The sequence below is a fragment of the Schistocerca gregaria genome, chromosome 5, assembly GCF_023897955.1.
Source record: "Schistocerca gregaria isolate iqSchGreg1 chromosome 5, iqSchGreg1.2, whole genome shotgun sequence".
NCBI classification, from domain to species: domain Eukaryota; kingdom Metazoa; phylum Arthropoda; class Insecta; order Orthoptera; family Acrididae; genus Schistocerca; species Schistocerca gregaria.
Genome location: NC_064924.1, coordinates 292,884,524 through 292,904,247, shown reverse-complemented (window position 1 = coordinate 292,904,247; position 19,724 = coordinate 292,884,524). Strand labels below are relative to the sequence as shown.

At 45.3% G+C, this 19,724-nt stretch overlaps 1 protein-coding gene across 13 annotated transcripts in view; it reads right to left on the bottom strand.

The window, feature by feature from the left end:
• Positions 1-19,724, bottom strand: part of LOC126271885 (dystroglycan 1) — a 960,129-nt gene that overhangs the window by 207,743 nt on the left and 732,662 nt on the right. For 7 of the 13 annotated variants that reach the window (XM_049974252.1, XM_049974250.1, XM_049974243.1 and 4 more), the window contains one exon: positions 13,063-13,106. The exons of the other annotated variants lie outside the window; for them this stretch is intronic. The gene's annotated coding sequence lies outside the window, so the exon portion shown is untranslated. The remainder of the gene's footprint in view (positions 1-13,062; positions 13,107-19,724) is intronic. 13 annotated transcript variants of the gene reach the window in all.

Below are 19,724 nucleotides of genomic sequence, written 5' to 3'. Positions count from 1 at the left end.
GGCGAACGGCTCCACGAAACACGCTCTGCAACAGGAACCGAAGTCGGTAGAGTAGTATTATGCTATGGAGAACATTTATTGGCCTTTCATAGGACCTGAAATAACAACTGAAGGCACGCTGACAGCTGTGGAGTACGTCAACATTGTTGCGGTCTATCGCTATCCTCAGATGCTTGATGCGCCGACGGCGATGGCATCTTCCGGCAGGTCTTTCTCCCAAGATTAGAATCGGACTGCAGTGGTTTGTGGAGCATGACAATGAAGTCACCATAATATCTTGGCCACCAAATACGATGACTTGAACCCGATGAAACACTTCTGGAACGCTATCGGGTGCCACCTCAGCCTCCACAAATCACTGCCAGTAGTTTACGCGAATAGCGTTACCTTTCGTAGAAGTCTTGTGCCACACACCCACGGAAAACTGCCAAAAACTAGTCGTATCCACGGCACAGAGAATCGCTATCGCACATTGTTCCAAAGGTGGATTAAAGCACTATGAAGCAGACGATCATAACGTTTGGCTCATCAATGTATCGCGCATTTGCAAAATCATGCGAAGACGGTACTCGAATCTAACGCATTACTACTATAACAAGTCTGCCATTGTGTCTGCATCTTCAGATAATAATTGTCGAATACTGGTTGTCTAGTAACTTTGAATAACAGCTCGTACAAAATAGGTACGTGTTTCAAAGTTTTACTGGCCTTCAAAGTAGTCACCAGCATTGTGTATAGCCCGTTGCCAGCGATGTGGAAGTCGTAGGATACTCTTAGCAGTGCCAGTTGTGTTGACAATTCGAGCGGCGCGGTCCATTGCACGACTAATTTGTAGCAGTTCTGAAGCGAATGTCGTGAAGTATTTCCTTCAGTTTAGAAATCGAGTTGAACTGACGAGGGCTTAAGTCAGGGGAGGGCAGTAGGTGGCATAGCACTTAGCAGCTCCACCAGTCGAACAAATGAGTAACAGCTTTCACTGTACGTGCTTGAGCATTGTCCTGCAAAATGATAGTTAGGTACTGCAGAACGTGTCATCACTTCTGTCTCTAAGCTGGTCGTAGGCTCTGTTCCAAAAATGAACGGCATAGAGACAGACGTGATGACACTTTCTGCAGGACCTGACCATCATTTTGCACGGCAATGCTCAAGCACGTACAGTGCAAGCTGTTACTGATTTGTTTCACTGATAGGGCTGCTAAGTGCTATACCACCTACTGCACTCCCGTGACTTAAGCCCTCGTGAGTTCAACTAGATTTCTAAACTGAAGGAAACACTTCACGGCATTCGCTTCAGAACTGCTACAAATTCGTCGGGCAATAGACCGCGCCGCTCGAACTGTCAACACAGGCGGCACTGCTAAGAGTATCCTACGAGTTCCACATCGCTGGCAACGGGTTATAAACAAAGCTGGTGACTATTTTGAAGGTCAGCAAAACTTTGACACATATCATTTTGTACGAGCTGTAAAATGAACTATTAAAGTTTCAACCCTCGTATACCATTAAACATGACATTTAACTAAGTTCAATAAAAATTAGTACAGTAATACAGGGTGGTTACAATTAAACTTTCCCTATTTAACACATTATAACACGGAAACTAATTACCGTACGGGTACCAAACTTGGTAGCATTGATCGACAGAATATGGGGTGCACGATTTCCATGCGTTACAGCGCCACGGTCCAGTTCCAACTATGGCCACCAGGTGCCTTGATCAGTCATCGTGATTCATAGTCCTACGCACCTGACCAGCCACAGTGTAGTTGTTGACATGTCAACATGAGCTTGGACAAAAGGAGCAGGGCGTTATTGGTGAAGCTCTATAATAAAAAGAAATGTAACACCGCAGCTGCACTTCGAGAACATCGCCGGCTGAAAGGATTACGGGAGGGTCCTCTCTCTCCACCTGCTGGGCGTAGCATTAAGAAGTCCGAATCAAACAGAGAACTGGTCGTCGCTTCGGGAAGAGGCCGACGACCGGTTGTACAACAGGTGATTGATAAAATCGCTGTTGCTAGGGAAGAGAACGGTGCGCGCAATTCCTGATCCTTTCAGACAGGCGAACATGCAGGGAAGCGGCGTAATATGCATACACGAGAACTGGAGGACCAGGTTCTGCCTCTTGGCCGGCCGGAATGGCCGAGCGGTTCTAGGCGCTACAGTATGGAACCGCGCGACCGCTACGGTCGCAGGTTCGGATCCTACCTCGGGCATGGATGTGTGTGTCGTCAGGTTAGTTAGGTTTAAGTTGTTCTAAGTTCTAGGGGACTTATGACCTCAGCAGTTGAGACCCACAGTGCTCAGAGCCATTTGAACCAAACTCAAATCGCGTGCCTTCCCCATTTGTACTCGGACAGCACACTCACTGATACCACAAGCATCGTGCATGTGTCTTGTGGTGTCACCGCCAGACACCGCACTTGCTAGGTGGTAGCCTTTAAACCGGCCGCGGTCCGTTGGTATATGTCGGACCCGCGTGTCGCCACTATCAGTGATTGCAGACCGAGCGCCGCCACACGGCAGGTCTAGTCTAGAGAGACTCCCTAGCACTCGCCCGAGTTGTACAGCCGATATTGTTAGCGATGGTTCACTGTCTACATACCCTCTCATTTGCAGAGACGACAGTTTAGCATAGCCTTCAGCTATGTCATTTGCTACGACCTGGCAAGGCGCCATATTCAGTTGCTAAATTCAAGAATGTATTCTGAACAGATATTGTGAATCATATACCGTGAAGAGCGACGTTCATCATTAATGGATTAAAGTTAAGTATCAAACTAATTGCGTCCGGTTTCTGAGTTCTAATTCCTTGTCATGTTCCAGACCTCACGTCCGTATAGTTCTTCCCTCCTCACGCCAGCCTGCGTGAGCTAAAACGCGTCCATTTCGGCCTCCACTAGTAACACGGTGTTAGCTCTTCTGCCAACACATGTCTGACTAGCAGTCATTCGTCGCCAGTTGACGCTTTTATCGCCTGGGTGGGTTTATATCGATAGTAGGTCGGTGGTCATAGTGTTCTGACTGACCAGTGTAGATGCAGAGGGTGTTTCTCCTACCTACTATGTGCTGCACTTCAATGTTAATCGACTCAAAATCCAGGCGTATACTACGCTTTTTGCCAATTTGACATTTAATGCGATTCCAGTCTTGCCATTTCAATGGCCTGCAGAGTATATGGTTAGGACTCCGGACTGTTGTGTACGACTACAGGTACGGAGACAGCCTCAGGAATACATGGACCCTGCATGTCAGCAGGGGACTGTTCAAGCTGGTAGAGGCTCTGTAACGATGCAGGGCGTGTCCAGTTGGAGTGATATCGGAGTCCTGATACGTCTAGATACGACTCGAACAGGTGACACGAACGTAAGCATCCTGTCTGATCACCAGCATCCATTCATGAAAATTGTGCATTCCGACAGGATAATGCTACACCCCACGCGTCCAGAATTGCTACAGATTGACTCCAGGAACATTCTTCTGGGTTTAAACACTTCAGCTGGCCAGTCACTCCCCAGACACGAACTTTATTGAGGATATCGTAAATGCCTTGCAATGTGTTGTTCAGAAGAGAACTCCAACACGTCGTACTCTTACGGATTTATGGTGTCAGTTCTCGCCAGCGCTACTTCAGACATTAGTCTAGTCCATGTCACGTCGTGCTGGGCACTTCTGCGCGCTCGGGGGGAAGGGGGGGGTTCTTCACGATATTAGGCAGATGTACCGGTTTCTTTGGTTTTTCAGTGTATTTATACACACAAAGTAAGTATTATTTAGTCTTTTGAGCCTTCTCTTTGCAATTTTATTTGTAAGCTGTGGAACTGCGCCGCAGCCGCGCTGTCATAAACATGTTCTCTAGAGTTTTAGGTTGCCTTTGGGCATTATTGTGGAAATTTCGTAGCCCCTACTCGTAGATCAGTAGTACTTCTCTGCAGCCACAGCCGATGAGGTGGACGTATCCTGTGCGCATTACTCGTCGACCTCCGCCGCAGCTTTAATGCAAATGTAGACCACGTGGTGGCGAGGCGTCTTCAGCCCGCAGCGTAGCGGGGAGCAGAGGATGCAGGGAGCGTTAATGAAGTGGCGAGTTGCCCGAGGCCCGGCCCGGCCCTTCCCGAGACGACGGCGTGTGCTGGGAGGGCCCGCTGCGCTGATGAGGAAGTCGCCAGCCGGGGGCAGCAGCTAGCGGCTTCCAGCTGCCTGGGTCAAGATTGCGCGCTGCGCCGCCGCTGATGGGATGATGGCCGGCGTCGACGACGCCTACTCCGTTCCACCGTGGCCTCCTAGACGCCCACTGTCCGCCAGAGTCGTTCGCACCTCAGCGTGACACACAGGCACAAAACCTATTATGTACTTTAGGGAGGCTTGATTCCGCTCCACTTAAATGTTTCACCAAAACATTCTCAGCGTTAACCACACATATATCCTCTCTGCGTGCTGTCATTTTCGGTATCTTCTACTGTTTATGAAATCTGACAATTTTTACCACCACATGAATAGCGATGGACAAGGATGTAATTCAGAGAGCCGCGCGTGTTCAGTCCACAGCATATACACTAGTGGCCATAAAAATTGCTACACCACGAAGATGACGTGCTACAAGCAAGAAATTTAACCGACAGGAAGAAGATGCTGTGATATGCAAATGATTAGTTTTTCAGAGCATTCACACAAGGCTAGCGCCGGTGGCGACATCCACAATGTGCTCTCATGAGGAAAGTTTCCAACCGATTTCTCATACACAAACGGCAGTTGACCGGCGCTGCCTGGTGAAACGTTGTGGTGCCTCGTGTAAGGAGGAGAAACGCGTACCATCACGATTCCGACTTTGATAAAGGTCGGATTGTAGCCTATCGCGATTGCAGTTTATCGTATCGCGACATCGCTGCTCGCGTTCGTCGAAATTCAATGACTGTTAGCAGAATATGGAATCGATAGGTTTAGGAGGGTAATACGGAAAGCCGTGTTGGATCCCAACGGTCTCGTATCACTAGAAGTCGAGATGACCGGCATCTTATCCGCATGGCTGTAATGGATCGTGCAGCCACGTCTCGATCCCTGAGTCAAACGATGGGGACGTTTGCAAGGCAACAACTATCTGCACGAATAGTTCGACGACGTCTGCTGCAGCATGGACTATCAGCTCGGAGACCATGGCTGCGGTTACCCTTGACACTGCATCACAGACAGGAGCGCCTGCGATGATGTACTCAAAGACGAACCTGGGTGCACGAATGGCACAAAGTCATTTTTTCGGATCAATCGAGGTTCTGTTTGCAGCATCATGATGGTCGCATCCGTGTTTGACGACATCGCGGGGAACGCACATTGGAAGCGTATATTCGTCATCGCCATACTGGTGAATCACCCAGCGTGATGGTATGGGGTGCCATTGGTCACACGTCAAGGTCACATCTTGGTCGCATTGGCGGCACTTTGGACAGTGGACGTTACATTTCAGATGTGTTACGACCGGTGGCATTACCCTTCATTCTATCCCTGCGAAACCCTACATTTCAGCAGGATAATGCACGACCACAAGTTGCAGGTCCTGTACGGACCTTTCTGGATAAAGAAAATGTTCGACTGCTGTCCTGGCCAGCACATTCTCCAGATCTCTCACCAATTGAAAACGTCTGGTCAATGGTGACCGAGCAACTGGCTCGTCACAATACGCCAGTCACTACTCTTGATGAACTGTGGTATCGTGTTGAAGCTGCATGGGCAGCTGTGCCTGTACACTCCATCCAAGCTCTGTTTGACTCAATGCCCAGGCGTATCTAGGCAGTTAATACGGCCAGAGTTGGTTGTTCTGGGCACTGATTTCTCAAGATCTATAAACTCAAATTACGTGAAAATGTAATCACGTGTCAGTTCTAGTATAATATATTTCTCCAATGAATAACCGTTTATCATCTGCATTTCTTCTTGGTGTAGCAATTTTAACGGCCAGTTGCGTATATTCATGTTCAGAAAAGAAAGTAGAGCAACTTGAGGGACCAGAGATAGGAATGTGCCTGCGCCTCTCGTTATCGCTGCAAACTGAAAGTAATGGATCAGTGTGAGTTGAGCAGACAAGCAAAATGCCACGCAGATAAATGGACGAACTGTACCATCGAATCAGTGGGTTTGAAAGAGGGAGCATTATTGGCATGAGAGGATGTGATGCATTCATGAGGGAAATTGCTGCTTGTGTGGGATGAAGTGTTCCGGCAATGTAACGGGTGTGTGCCGAATGCTTATCGGAAGGATGTGGAGCACGACGAGGTGGGTCAGGTTGCACCACCAAGACCACCGCTCGAGAAGATCGACACGTCATCCGAATGGCATTTCATGATATACCTGCGTCCTGCTCGGCTCTGACGCAACAGTGTAACACAGCGCACTCTAGCGGAGGTGATGGGTTGCGCGCGCGTCGTTCTCTTCTCAGACTACATTTGATGAATGTGCAGAAAAATGCTGGGCGCCAATGTTGTTTGTAATGGCAGAAAAATGCTGGGCGCCAATGTTGTATGTAATGACATCACTGGGGAATGAAATGGCATCACACAGTGATTTCGACCGAATCCAGGTTTTGTTTGTCTGGAAATGACGGCTGCATTTTGGTTCGCCGCAGGCAGGGTGAGCGGCATCATAGTGACTGCATTCGCAGAAGAGATATAGTACCAACTCAAGGCCTTATGGTGTGAGGTGCTGTTTGGTACAACCACAATCACGGTGCGTGTGCAGGTCACTGTACCTAGTGTGACCTACGTCAATGACATCCCGTTGGCCGCAGCCATACGCTTTCTGCACAACACCCCAGACGCCATTTTTCGCCAAGACAATGCACGACGACATGTTGCCGCACGAAAACGAGCCTTCTTCGTGTCACAGGATGTCAGCGTTTTGCTCTCGCCAGCCATATCACCAGACTTGTAGTCAATTGAAAATGTGTGGGATATAGGAAATGAGACACTTAAAGTAGTAAAGGAGTTCTGCTATTTGGGGAGCAAAATAACTGATGATGGTCGAAGTAGAGAGGATATAAAATGTAGACTGGCAATGGCAAGGAAAGCATTTCTGAAGAAGAGAAATTTGTTAACATCGAGTATTGATTTAAGTGTAAGGAAGTCGTCTCTGAAAGTATTTGTATGGAGTGTAGCCATCTATGGAAGTGAAATGTGGACGATAAATAGTTTGGAGAAGAAGAGAATAGGAGCTTTCGAAATGTGGTGCTAAAGAAGAATGCTGAAGATTAGATGGGTAGATCATATAACTAATGAGGCGGTATTGAACAGAATTGAAGAGAGGAGCAGTTTGTGGCACAAATTGACAAGAAGAAGAGACCGATTGGTAGGACATGTTCTGAGGCATCAAGGGATCACAAATTAAGCATTGGAGGGCAGTGTGAGGGTAAAAATCGTAGAGGGAGACCAAGAGATGAATACACTAAGGAGATTCAGAAGGATGTAGGTTGCAGTAGGTACTGGGAGATGAAGAAGCTTGCACAAGATAGAGTAGCATGGAGAGCTGCATCAAACCAGTCTCAGGACTGAATACAACAACAACAACGGTGAAACGACGCTACCACAGGCTGCCATTTGCGCCTTGTATGCGTCGATGCATCCCGCATGGAACAAGTTACCAGGGCCCACGGTGGACTCTTTGCCTACTAGCAACAGGACACATGCTGTACCGACGTGACTGAAACGCTAATCGCTTCTTCAGAACATACTAATGTTCATGTGCAGCGAATAAAAACGGCCTATCGCTAGTCGTTCAAGGTGTTCTGTATTTTCTGGCCGTGAATGTACAATACAAAATCTCAAGAACTAAGAGATATAATTTTCTGTTCTCAACTCTAAATACAATTTCGATATCTGGGCTACAAATCATACACAGATATGTATGACTTAAAAGTACTGTACGCGAAGCCTGCGGAGTTCATTTTCACCTCTGCAAAAACTCAAAAATTTCGTGCAGCCATTTATTTAGTTTCGTGCAGCAGTTACTATGAAGAATAACGGGAACAAATTGAGCCCTTTATCGAACAAAAATATCAAGCTGTAAGATGAAAAATAATCGAATTTTTTACCGAATAGTTTTCTTAAAACTGGATGATAAGCATTTCATAGCAGCCGGCGGGTCCGCTCCAGCGCTTTGCCGAGAAGACTCACAGCTCTCGCTCTCACCATCGTACGTTCTGCAGCGACAAGGTGAACACATTTGAATTCAAATGTCGCAATTTGTAGTGGAGGACAGGCAGCGCCGCGGACGTTGTTCATCAAGGACACTTCCGTAAGTACATCTGCAATTGTGTTTCGTCGTCAGAAGCTGTCGCGTGCTAACGGTCCCTTTTGCCGCTTAAGTAGAACATGACCTAAAGCGACTGAAGTAAGCTACATAATGCACACAGGACAAATATTTGGTCGCTTCGAGCAGACATCACGCTAACACCTTGTTATGCCGTCCTCACATAGGACGTGTCTCCCGTTGTGGTTTGTGCACACTTAGAAACAAACTGAGGAATCACACGGAACGTGTTCCTCGACGTAATTTCCATGTGCAGCGCTCTCCAGCGCCAAATATTGTCGCTTGTACCTTCTCTCACATCAAACAGTTTTTTTACGAAAATGGACGCGAGTAAATTGTAATGATAGCTCTAATAAAATGTACATTTCCTCCATCGTTCATAAAAAATGGAAATTTATGGTAAGGACTATGGGATCAAACTGCTGAGGTCATCGGTCCGTAAGCTTACACACTACTTAAACTAACTTACGCTATGGACGACATACACACCCATGCCCGAGGGAGGACTCGAATTTCCGACGGAGGTGGCCGCGCGAACCTTGACGAGACGCCCGAGAACGCACAGCTACCTCGCGCGGCCGTTTCCCATATGCTAATCATGTTTTGTCTATAGTATACATAAATATATACGGTATACAAGACAAAAAGTAATGTTCTATGTATAACCAGTAAGGACACCCATTTTTAAAATTTCTGTTCCAAACAGTACGATACAAATTTACAATAGTCTTCCATTACTCTTTTTACTCTTTTGTATAGAGTACAGCCTCTGTGAATTTCTTGAGGGAAGTCATTTTCCTGCATTAGCTGTATTCATATTTTAAATACGAGGGTTAGAACTTGAATAGTGGCAGCTACTTATTTACAGCTCGTACAAAATAGATATGTGTTTCAAAATTTTACTGACCTTCAAAGTAGTCACCAGCATTGTCTATAGCCCGTTGCCAGCGATGTGGAAGGCGTAGGATACTCTTAGCAGTGCCAGTTGTGTTGACGGTTAGAGCCACACGGCCCATTGCCCGACGAATTTGTAGCAGTTCTGAAGCGAATGCCGTGAAGTATTTCCTACAGTTTAGAAAGCTAGTTGAACTGACGAGGGCTTAAGTCAGGGTAGGGCAGTAGGTGGTATAGCACTTAGCAGCCCTATCAGTCAAACAAATCAGTAACAGCTTGCACTGTACGTGCTTGAGCATTGTCCTGCAAAATGATGGTGAGGTCCTGCAGAAAGTGTCATCACTTCCGTCTGTGTCCTCTTCATTTTTGGAACACGACCTACGACCAGCTTAGAGACAGAAGTGATGACACTTTCTGCAGGACCTGACCATCATTTTGTAGGATAATGCTCAAGCACGTACAGTGCAAGCTGTTACTAATTTTTTTGACAGATGGGGATGCTAAGTGCTATACCACCTACTGCACTCCCCTGACTTAAGACCTCGTGAGTTCAACTAGCTTTCTAAACTGTAGGAAATAATTCACGGCATTCGCTTCACAACTGCTACAAATTCGTCGGGCAATAGACCGTGTCGCTCTAACCGTCAACACAACTGGCCCTGCTAAGAGTATCCTACGACTTCCACATAGCTGGCAACGGGTTATACACAATGCTGGTAACTACTTTGAAGGTCAGCAAAACTTTGAAACACGTATCTATTTTGTACGAGCTGTAAATAAATAGTTGTCACTAGTAATGTTCCAACTCTCGTATATGTAAGGTGCGAGATTCACGCTGTAAGGTAGATGAGAAGAACAGTCCAATGATGTTCTGTGAGCGCATCTCAGGTGAGCAGATTTTTCTGAGGCCTTCCGATGTCATTGACAGAAAAAAGTTTGTTTGAATTTTTGTGGCGACAAACACGCTGAAGTCGTTTCTTAAATTTCCTAAGGCTGTGTGCGGCCGGCCGGTGCGCGGGGGATCGAACAGGTTTGCGCGACCTTGTTGCGATGTTGACAGGCGCCACGCCCAACGGCTCACCGTGCTTTTGTTCACTGCCAGGTTTCTATAAACCTCCTGCAAGCACGTAAACATTGGGAACATCTGCGATGGTCTGATTTTCGGCGAAAGAAACTCAATGTCAGCTCCCTGCTTGGAACGCGCCTCCATTTCAGACACCATTTTGGAGTCTACTTGAAGTACCGCCACCTATTGGAACTTCATGAAACTATAGGGACTGAAGCGGGAATATTCCTCGATGTGACACACCAAATTACGTACTTTTTCGCACCGAAATTTGCGGAGAAAAAAGTGTGGTACGTTACTTACTGTATAGCCTTCATATCTCCACACATTACCAGCATGGTACAGGCTACGTTTCTAGAAGTTATCCCGGCAGAGCAAATATTTCATCATTTTCCTTAGTGCATCTGGGATATGATTAACTCCTGTACCGCAATTTTGAGAGTCAACCTGTCAGCCATACTCACAGTGAGTCGCTTGCAAAATATTTAATGTACTTTATACTGCAGTGTAAAAGCGCATGCGCCAAAGGTAACTTTGTTCGTAACAAGAGCGCCAGTCACAGATAAATCTTTGCGCCTCTACGAGTAAAACAAAGCAAACGACGATTCAGCGAAATCACAGTGCTTACGAAGTATTTTTCTGATTATTATGGATGGAATATGCTGGAATGCCAAGCAGGGAAGACCTAGAACAAATTTACTTTGAGAGCGCAGGCGTGAAATGAGGGTTTCCATGGTTTGTCAGCTAACTGTATTTCCCCTATTTCCTTGGTCACGGAATTCCTGAAGGATTAGGCTGTGGCCTGTATTTTGACTTTGCCACAATCAATGGACTGGTCAGTGGAGATACAATGGTCAGCCACAACAGATTTGCAATAGGCGAGTGTATCCCTGGGGATCAATGCAGTGTACATTTACGGTGGGTATTGTTTGACCTATGTACCACTTCCTACACTCAGAAGGAAACTCGTATACATCCACCTTTCGTAAAAGCAAATCATTCTTCACAGACCCCAGAAGAGCTTCTGTCTTGGTCTCGATGGAAGCAGGATCACATCAATTTTATTCTTTTACATTATGCTTGTGATTTTGAAGAAGTGTTTCCCAACTACGCTAGAAAGCCCGTAGACTTTACATCTCTTTCATCTTCATCTACATCTAAAAGACTATTCTGCAATTCACACATAAGTGCGTGGCAGAGGGTTCTTCGAACCACCTTCAGACTATTTCTCTACCTTTCCACTAACAGTGCGTGGTAAAAATGATTTCTCTAATTTTACTGTGATGATATTTCTCCCTATGTGGGTTGGCGACAGTAAAATCTTTCTTGCTCTTCTCCGGGTTGATCTGGCATACATCAATTTGGTGTTTTGTGTACCCATTCTTATGGAATATTTCATCAAAGTTTACCAGTTCACTCTGTAAGTTTGTCAGCGTCGGATACGACATGAGCCCTGTGTGCTAAAGTTTGAGGTATACTCACAGCTCGCGAATGATTGTAGCATCTAGAAGCCTGCAAGTATAAATCGGCATGGTGGGATTACGGTTAAGGGAACAAGAATGAATATTATCCCGGATGCACACCCGAAAAATGACGGAATATGGTACAGTGTAGTTACTGGCACAACTAACTCAGACATAAGTTCTGTATGCAACTAGGGTCGCAGTTTTCTCTTGTTGCACACAGAATTCATGTCCGAGATAGTTGTGCCCGAAACTATCCTCTCCTATATTTGTAAGAAACCGTTATTAATGGCGCCATCGTATGTTGCTTGCTGCCACAGAAGTGTGGAGTATGTGATGCTATATGGTTAATTACAGTTTTTATTGTGATGCAAGTAACAGAGGTTGCTTTGAAATGCCCAAGGGGCGAAATTAGCTAATAGCTAAATCATGAAATAAAATTATTTCAAAAATAAATTATATGTAAGACAGGACCGCTGTAAAATAATATTAATTGTAGTTCTATGAGTAAATAACATGTTTACTATCTTGGATAAAACTATTGGAGTCACAAATGAAATATTCAGTTGGTTTCATTAAATGCTACTGTTTACATTACTGCAGCGTCGCTAGGTAGCGTATATAAAAATTCTACCTTTAATGAGGAATGCGTGCAATCTTAGCCATTCAGAAGGCCGAAACTTTCAGTAAAAGGATAAAGGGTGGAAAGAGAATTATAGACGAATTAAATCGCGACATCCATTCAAATGGTGCAGAGGGAGTGTAGCGGCTCCACATTCAAATAGCTTACCCGAATGCAGCCGGGTGACGTCTTCGACAACCACCAATATTTCGTATCTGGTCGTGTTACTAGGGCCCCCCGTCGGATAGACCGTTCGCAGGGTGTAAGACATTCGACTTACGCATCGATGGGGATGAAATGATGATGATTAAGACAACACAACACCCAATCCCTAAGCGGAGAAAATCTCCGACCCAGCCGGGGAATCGAACCCGGGCCCTTAGGATTGACTCGTCGCTGGTTATGTGGTGGCGCTAGTCTCTCTCTCTCTCTCTCTCTCTCTCTCTCTCTCTCTCTCTCTCTCTCTCTCTCTCTCTGTGTGTGTGTGTGTGTGTGTGTGTGTGTGTGTGTGTGTGTTCTTCATGCCGATGTTCTGAATTTCCTTGCATGACGTGCTCTTGTTGCATTTATGCCTTTAAAGTGATGGTGTGTACAGGTATCTAAGACTTCACCCGGCTGCTGCTTAAACATTTTATGCGCCGGGAGGAACTTAGTATTCTCGCTGTCGTGGAAAGTATTCATGAGAAAAAATAGATTTGTATCAGCTTGCGTAAACTACTTACGTATGGAATCGGGTACGGCTTCTGAGCGCGAAAGGACAGCTTACCTGGAACACAAACAAATATTGTTAAGAAGTGAGTACACAATTCAGGTGGCCTAAAGCTTCATTGTGAATACTATTAAGACGGCAAAGAAGGCATTCATAGTCAAAAGAAGCCCACTAGTATCAGACATCTGCCTTATTGTGAGGGGGACATTTCTGAGAATGTAGGCAGAGAGTACCGCACTGTACGGCAATGAGAAATGGACTGTGGGAAAACAGGGGAAAAAAGGACAATGGACGCGTTTGAGATTTGGTAGTACAGGAGGATGCTGAAAACTATATGGACTGATAAGGAAAGGAATGAGGTGCTCTCCACAGAATTCGTGAAGAAAGGAACGTATGAAAAACACTCACCAGAATAAGGGACACGTACTAAAGGTAGATATAGAGAGTAAAAACTAGAGGAGAGAGGTTTGAATATATCAAACAAGTAACTGAGGACGTAGGATTTCAGTCCAACTCTAAGATGATGAGGTTGGCGCATCGGAGGAATTCGTGTCGGGCCGAATCAGACAGCTCAGAAGCCTGATGACAAAGTATAAAAATTTGTTCAAATGGCTCTGAGCACTATGGGACTCAACTGCTGTGGTCATCAGTCCCCTAGAACTTAGAACTACTTAAACCTAACTAACCTAAGGACAGCACACACATCCATGCCCGAGGCAGGATTCGAACCTGCGACCGTAACAGTCCCATTTGGGCATGGATCAGCACACAACATTGTACATCATGTGCTCCAGTTTCACAAAATGTGTGCCACGGCAGCTGACTCCCGAAACGAGAGAACGACGTGTTGATGCTTGTGAAAAACTTCTGCGGCGCTTTGAACAAGAAGGTGATGGATTCCTTGGAAGAATCGTTACTGGGCACGAAACCTGGGTTCACTTCCACCAACCGGAAACGAAGAAAGCGAGCAAGGAATGACGCCATTCCTCATCACCAAGTGATTTCCATATGTTTGGACCACTCAAAGACGCAATGGGAGGAAAGAAGTTCAGTTCTGATGAAGAGCGGTGCATGAGTGGTTGCGCGGACTACCAAAAGAATTTTTTTCTAAAGGAATTTATGCACTTTGTGAGCGCTGGAGGACTTGCATTGAGCGTGAGGGAGATTATGTTGAAGTGACACAGCTTTGTGCCACTTCTGCACAATAAATAGTATTTAAAAAAACATTAGAGTTTTTCATTTGACTCGCCCTTGTATAAGGTTATGATACGAACATTATAATGTTGTTGTTGGTCTAGAGAGCGACGGTGTACGGTCACCCCCTATTGACGATATTGAACAACTCTCGAAGTTAGTCCTTTTGCACTACTCACGCTCTGGCGAAATTAAGAGTACTGTATCATAATTATCTGTATGAAAAGGGATGGATGACGTGAGGGCTAGGCGCCAAAACCCTGGAAAAAAAGTCTTACGGCCACATCGAGTACACCGCGGATAACTGTGGCGCTCTTCGTACCCAGCGCCGGCATAAAACGGCTGACTACGGTAAAGATGGTTTACTGTTAGGTAACTGTCCTTTAATGAGACTGAGGACTATTTCGGTAAAATGAGTCTCGGTCGGGTACACAGTTTTAATCTGCCAGAAAGTTTCATATCAGCGCACACTCCGCTGCAGAGTGAAAATCTCATTCTGGAAACATCCCCCAGGCTGTGGCTAAGCCATGTCTCCGCAATATCCTTTCTTTCAGGAGTGCTAGTTCTGCAAGGTTCGCAGAAGAGCTTCTGTAAAGTTTGGAAGGTAGGAGACGGATACTGGCAGAACAAAAGCTGTGAGTACCGGACGTTAGTCGTGCTTCGGTAGCTCAGTTGGTAGAGCACTTGCCCGCGAAAGGCAAAGGTCCCGAGTTCGAGTCGAGGTCGGGCACACAGTTTTAATCTGCCAGAAAGTTTCATATCAGCGCACACTCCGCTGCAGAGTGAAAATCTCATTCTGGGAACATACCCTGCATCAGTTTTGCAAACGAACTAACTGCGCGTAGTTGATTCCTGCAGCCGAACGTCGTGTTTTGTAATCGACAGCTGGGTTGCACTGAAATAACTATGACTGACAGGAAGTAGGTCGATACTGCCACGTCGACCTCTTGAATACGGTCACAACGGCGCTACAGCGACAGACAGCCCATAAATAAATGGCGGCACGAAAGTGATTCTTGCAAAAACAAATAACAGGCAGTGAGGGGTGTTTAAACCCGAGGCAACACTGTTATGGTCGATTCACACACATCTGACGTGACAAGTCTTCTGTCTTATGTGATGGGCCGAATCCAATATATGTGACACAGAGTTACAAAATTATACATGCAGCAACACTCCAATAAAAATGGGAAAAATAGTACAAAATCTACCTTAATTTGTGTTTTTAGTTATTATTTTATTAATAGCTACACGTTATGGATCAAGTTACTTCAATTTACGTTGCTCATATGTTACAGACAATGATTACAAATTTACATTTCTGTTTAGCCATGTACATGGAGAGCAAAACAAAAAGCCTTGGACATATCTCTTCTCACATATTAAATACCATCATTCTGTAACTGCACAATCAAATCGGACAGGTCCAGCACTTCGATTGTACCTTTGCTTGCATGCCACTAAATCTCGTTCCACCTTCTCCTCCTCCACTTCAGTCTTATGACCGTGTAACAAACTGCCGTAAAGCCCGCCTCTTGTCCAACACTACCCTGAGTTCAATGCGAAGCTTTAAACTGCATCTAGATCTACGTTCATACTCCGCAAGCCACCGTAGGGTGCTTGGCGGAGGGTACCCTATACCACTACCACCATTTCCTTTCCTGTTCCACTCGCAAATACAGCGAGGAAAAAACGACTGTCAATATGCCATCCTATGAGCCCTAATTTCTCGTATCATATCTTCGCGATTCTTATGCGAAATGTATGTTAGCGGCAGTAGACCCATTCTGCAGTCAGTTTGAGATGGGGTTTCTCTGAATTTTCGCAATAGTGTTCCTAGAAAAGAAGTTTACCCTTGATCTGTACAAGAATTTATCAATACCTGTTTAACAAAGAGTTACGACAGTTTTTAATCAAAATATCAACAGATAACGTTCCTACAGTTACTGGAGAAAATTTCAAAATCTTAACAAAGAACGCAGAAGGCGATTTAACATATTACCGAAGAAAATTCAAAACAGGATTCGCAGAAGACGATCGGGAAGCAGAAGGGAAAGCTATTTGTATACAAACACTCTTTGGCAGGATTGCGGAGTAGGCGACTTAGTGTGTTTAGAGAATAACATACTTATAAAGGTGCTTCCGTAATAACAAAACATGCGGTAGCGTTCTCGCTTCCCACACCCGGGTTCGATTCCCGGCGGGGTCAGGGACTTTTCTCTGCCTCGTGAAGACTGGGTGTTGTGTGATTTCCTTAGGTTAGCTAGGTTTAAGTAGTTCTAAGTTCTAGGGGACTGCTGACCATAGATGTTAAGTCCCATAGTGCTCAGAGCCATTTGAACCATTTGAATAACAAAACATTTTAACCAACAGGCAAACAAATTAAAAGAAAGCACAAGGATTGTTCAACTGAAGGTTCTTAATTAAATGGGAGGCACAGTTATTCAACTGCAGTTGTGCAAGGAATACTATTTTAAAGGAAATGTACGTACACGGCAAATTCGCTGAAATGCGAGATTACTCGAACTGCGCAGAAGTCAACTTACAGAGTTAATAAATTATGTTATAAACGCAACGAATAAAACAGAAATACCAAAGCTGGCGAAATGCGAAGTTTCAGAAAACTGAATATTAAATGTCTTACATGAACAGGCGCAAATATTAAAATGAATTTTATTTGAACTGCAAGGACGTTCAAAATCCATAGATTGCTTGCGCTTATGGGCTCTGAGCACTATGGGACTTAACATCTCAGGTCATCAGTCCCCCAGAACTTAGAACTACTTCAACCTAACTTAACCTAAGGACAACACACACACCCATGCCCGAGGCAGGATTCGAACCTGCGACCGTAGCGGTCGCTCGGTTCCAGACTGAAGCGCCTAGAACCGCTCGGCCACTCCGGTCGGCATAATAACTATCAAAAGCGCACACGCACCGATCACTAACCTATCGGTCCCAAATATAACACCCCTCCTCTTGCAGTGCTTTGATGTTTTCCTTTCACCCGACCTGATATGGATACCAAACCCTTGAGCGAGACATACGAACAAGTCGCATTAGCGTCCTATACGTGGTATCCATCACAGATTAACAACATTTTCCTAAAATTCTCCCAATATACCAAAGATTCGCCTTCCTTTTGTACTGTATGGAATTGGGGACCCAGAAACGACGGAGAGGCTTCGTCCCCGCAGTAGCCCTCAGTGGTTCACAACCCTACAACAAGCTACAGCAATCCAATCACCCCACCGCCGCCCCACGCCGATCCCTGGCTGATTGCCCGGTTCGGTCTCCAGCTGACTCCCCGGGGAACGTCTCACACCAGACAAGTGCAACCCCAATGTTTGCGTGGTAATTATGGTGTACAGTATGTGGAGAAAGAGTTTGCGCAGCAATCGCCGACATAGTGTAACACAGGCGGAAAAAGGGGAACCAGACCGCATTTGACGAGGCAGATGGGAAAGCGCACCACAGACTGGCCGGCACACCGGACCCCTAATCCCCCGGAAGGCAGAGCGTTAGACTGCATGACTAACCGGGCGGGCCTCTTCGCCTTCCTTACCACAATGCTCACAAGCTGGTTCCGTTTCATATCGCTACGCCCAGATATTTAAACGACGTTAGTGCGTCAAGCACGACGCTACTGATGCTGCACCCGAACATTACAGGCTTGTTTTTTCTACTCATCTGATGAACTTAGATTTTTCTACATTTAAAGTTAGCTGTCTTCACCACACTACCAAACAATTTCTTTTAGTCACTTGTATCCTCTTACGGTCACTCAACTTCCACGTTTTCCCGTAAACCCCAGCATCGTCAGCAAACAACCGAAGATTGCTGCCGATACTGTCCGCCAGATCATTTATCGGTCCTATCGCACTTCCCTGGGGCACTCCTGAATCGAGCGTTGTCTCTGACGAACACCCGTCGTCGAGGACAACGTTCTGATTTCTATTAGCCGTCGAGTCCTCTAACTGGGGAGGTATCAAGAATGGTGTCCCACAGCGTTCAGTCTTGGGTCCCTTATTGTTCTCAATATATCTTAACGACTTGCTACTCTATATTCATGAAGATGTAAAGGTAGTTCTTTTTGCTGATGGTACACGTATAGTAACCACACCCAAAAAGTACGAATCAGCTGAGGAAATTTCAAATAATGTCTTTCAGAAAATTATTAAATGGTTCTCTGCAAATAACCTCTCACTAAATTTTGAGAAAACGTAGTTTATACAATTCTGTATAGTAAATGGCATAACACCATTGATAAATAAAGACTATGAACAGAAGTCTGTTTCTAAGGCAGAATACTCAAAATTTGTGGTTGTGTGCACTGATGAGAAATTGAATTGGAAGAAACACATCGATGATCTGCTGAAAGGGTTAGGTTCAGCTACTTATGTTGTTAGGGTTATTGCAAATTTTGGTGATACACATCAGTAAATTATTCTACTATGCCTATTTTCATTCACTGCTTTCATATGGCATCATATTTTGGGGCAATTTGTCATTAAGAGAGGAAGTATTCACTGAACAAAAGCGAGTAATAATAGCTGGAGCCCACCCGAGGTCACCTTGCAGACATTTGTTTGTTGATACTGCAGTCGCTGTTTGCTGTTGTTGTCTCCTTCGTACAGTACACCTTGCGATGCTCTACTAGTTTTCATCGCACGAGTATGGGGAGATGGTGAACTTTTTGGCTTCTGTGATGGTAATGCGAAAGCTGCTTTGCCGAATATCACCGTCGGTAACCTAATCGTAGGATTCCGATTGCCAAAACATTTAGTGAAACATATCGAACATAGCTAGAAACTGGTACTTTTCCCAGTGTTCGTATTCACTCCGAAAGACATCGTGACATTCAAGAAGAGGAAAACATTCTTAATTAAGTAGAGCGCAGTCCTCGTTCAAATACAAGGCGCCTAGGCACCTCACTGAACGTTTCACAATCTAAGGTATGTAGGATTCTTCATGAGAATGGACTGCATCCTTTTCATGTGCAGAAAAGTTAACCATTTAGAGAGACATGATTGTGCCAACCGTTTGCTCTTTTATAACTGGTTAAATGGAAATCGGCAGCTCTATCGCTTGATAATGTTCAGTTTACAAGAGATGGCTTCAACAACATGCCTAACATGCATGTCCGGACAGAGTGAAATCCCCATGCCACCGTAGTATCTCAATTTCAACGCAGATTCAGTTTCAATGTCTGGTGTGCTGTTGTGTGTGACCAGTTACTGGTGCCTTTTATTCTCTCGGGAAATTTAAATGGTCAGATGCACGGTAACTTTTTACGAGAAGACTTACCGCAGCTTCTCGAAGATGTTCCTCTGGAAACAAGACGTCACGTGTACGTCCAACTTGACAGGCCACCTCTACAATTCTACCATGAGGTAACAGCTTGTCTCAACCAGCGATTCCCACATCTATGGATAGGTCGCGGGGGCAGTATCAACTGGCCTGTCAGATCCCAAGATTTAA